A 2,975-nucleotide genomic window follows, 5' to 3' on the forward strand; every position below is an offset into this window, starting at 1 on the left:
ACTGTGGATCCAGCCTACAACCAGAGCATGTGCCCTTGACCAGAATCAAACCTGGGACCTTCCAGAGTCCACAGTCCCACCCTCTATCCACTGAGCCAAACTAGCTAGTGATCATTGGTTAATGTTTATCTGTGACCTGACCAGGAATCAAACCGTGACCTCCGGCTTCATAGGTCATCCCTCAACCACTGAGAAACACCAGCTTGGCTCAAAATGCTTTTATTGATTTGAGAGAGAAGGAGACAGAGAGAGAAGTGAGTCACAGAGACAGAGACAGAGAGAGAAAGGAGAAGAAGAAGAAGAAGAAGAAGAAGAAGAACAACAACAACAACAACAACAACAACAAGAACAGCAACAACAGCTACAAGAACAACAACAACAACAACAAGAAGAAAGCTAGAGATAGAGAGAAATCAATGTGCCCTCGCACCCAAGGGGTGGCAGATAGAACAACAGAGATTATTAAAAAGGTGAACAGAACTATACACATCCCACCGGCAGGCCAGCACGACTGGGGCGCCGGTTGACAAGAGACAAGAACCCCATCAAGTGTCCTACAAGTGTTCCATCAGCTCAAGGATCATTTCCTCCACATCATTCCCCTTAACGTGGTGCACGATGCGCCAGAACCGGGCCATGGGGTCCACGTACTGGCTGCCAGAATGGAGGGTCCACATCCAAGGCATGGTGCTCGAGGTCAGCGGGGTGGTGGTGAGTCTGATATGCTGACTGGGGATGTCTTCCTGGCGCAAGCGTACCTGCAGGACACCTGTGTCCATGACGAGATGCAGCCATGTGCGATGTTTCTCGTCCTCATACACCGAGTGCCTACGGATCCTCAGGCACTTGGGGTGCAAGGTGAGGTTCACCTTCGATGGTAGTTCGGCCATGACCCCTCCGTGGTCCAAGGAGCAACAGTCACTGTTCTCAGAACCTCTTGCTACTTCAGTCCTGGTATCGAAAAACAGGGGATGGGGTATCCAAAAGCATATTACCTCGGCTTTAATATTTATGGTTTTCACGGTTGTGTTTGTGGTTGCCTTTGTTTTATTTTGCAAATTGATAAATCTCAACTTTTCTTTCTTTTTAGCTTTAGATCTCTTTCCTAGAACTAACTGTACACAACGTACTTAATGTAAAATATGATTCTTTGAAAGTAACATGGTCCTGTAGAATTTTTAAAACATTTTTTAAAGGACAGTTGACATAGAATGTTAGGTTCATTTCAGGGGTACACCCCAATGAGTATACATTATATAGTGGACTAAGAAATCATGCAATTAAACTCATACCCATCTGACACCATAACAGTTATGATAGTACTAGAGGCTCAGTGTACAAAATTTATGCACTCAGGGCGGTCCCTCTACCAATTCTGCAGCCTCTCCCAGTACAGGACCCCTTGAGGGATGTCCAACTGATGGCTTAGAACCTCTTTAGTGCTGCCGTGGAGGCTCCCCCCATCCCTGAGGTCAGCAGCTGTGAGCGTGGCCTTTGGCTGAGCGGCGCTCCCCCTGTGGGAGTGCACTGACCACCGGTGGACAGTTCCTGCCATGAGCATCTGCCGTTGGTGGTCAGTGGGTGTCATAGCGACCAGTCCTTCTGCAGTTTTATCGATTTGCATATTAGCCTTTTATTATATTGTATTGACTCAATGCTCTACTGTGCTATGACTATTCTTTCATTTTTTTCATATAGTTTTACTGATTTCAGAGAAGAAGGAAGAGGGAGAGAGAGAGAGAGAGAAAGATCAATGATGACAGAGAATCATGGATTGGTTGCCTACTGCATGCCCCCTACTGCGATCAAGACTGTAACCTGGGCATTGCCCAGACAGGGAAGTGAACCGAGAAATCCTGGTTCCGAGGTTTAAGCTAAACAAGTAAGCAATGCCAGCTGGGCACTTTTCTTTAATATTTCTTTTGTTAATTAAAACTTTGTTGTTGGATCAACTTTTCTTTTTGTCCTAAAACCACCACCTTCTTTCTGATCATCTCAGATGGAACTCACAAAGCATAGAACAAGCCACCCCATGCAAATAATATGCAAATAATATGCTATACCTTTAACAGCTGATAAAGGAACAAAGCTAATATCAGCATCCAGGTGGGCTTCTTAACAGAGGTCTTGCTTCTCAGGTGCTGGTGAGAGAGGCAAGACCAAAATATTCAGGGACAGACAGGTACTGGGATAGCTGATTGGGAAATCAGGAAGCAAAGAGACAGGTGAAACAGCAAGCATGATTCCCGAGGTCTTATAACATCACTTATAGAATGATCTCTCCCAACTCCAAACCTCAGCCATGCTCTTTGCAAGGGCTGTATGGTTTTTCTGCTAAACTCAGTTCAGTCCACAAAGTCAAAATTCCTCTCTCAGATCAGACTCCATGCCCAATGCTTCCTCCTTCTCCTATGATCCATTTTTTCTTACCTCTTCTTCTTGCTCTGAAGTCAAAGCACCGTTCTTCGCTCCTTTACTCTGTGACCCGTCTCTGCTTCCCCCTGTCACCTGCAGAGGAAAGAACATGGCCATGATACACCTGTTCCAGGGAGTCCATGTACCAGGAATGTGTCCAGAAAAACAAGGTCCCCCTGACTCACACCCCAGAAACCAGTCCAGTGAGACAGGTGGTGGTGAGGAAGGAAAGAGGTTTATTCAGGTGCCGGCAATCTGAGAAGATGGGGGAAGCTTGTTCCAAAACCCATCTGCACATCTCAGTGCAGGCAGTGGCATTTATAAGGAGGGAGAGGCCAAAAGGTGCAACAAGACAGGGGCGGCGGTTTTAGAATTAGTCTTACATGCCTCTCTGCGGAGTCCAATCTGATAAGAGCATGCAGGGTCGTCAGGCGTCGGCTCTAGGAAGTACTCTCCAAGACCATGGCCCACAGGCGCCACATGATAAGGATCCTGGAAATCTCTAGAATGGCGGGAGTAGGAGTCCTATCCTTGATAGATTTATTCTCCATGGTTCTTAA

General features: G+C 46.5%; 1 long non-coding RNA gene across 1 annotated transcript; it reads right to left on the minus strand.

Moving 5' to 3' along the window:
- Positions 1–649: 649 nt before the first annotated feature.
- LOC102428270 lies at positions 650–2,694 on the minus strand. Its single transcript, XR_002827689.1, has 3 exons — positions 2,431–2,694; positions 2,064–2,194; positions 650–951 (listed from the first exon to the last, which is right to left on the minus strand). It is a non-coding gene; the product is annotated as an uncharacterized LOC102428270 (long non-coding RNA).
- Positions 2,695–2,975: the final 281 nt, after the last annotated feature.

The sequence above is a fragment of the Myotis lucifugus genome, unplaced genomic scaffold (genome assembly GCF_000147115.1).
Source record: "Myotis lucifugus unplaced genomic scaffold, Myoluc2.0 scaffold_2505, whole genome shotgun sequence".
Classification (NCBI taxonomy): Eukaryota; Metazoa; Chordata; class Mammalia; order Chiroptera; family Vespertilionidae; genus Myotis; species Myotis lucifugus.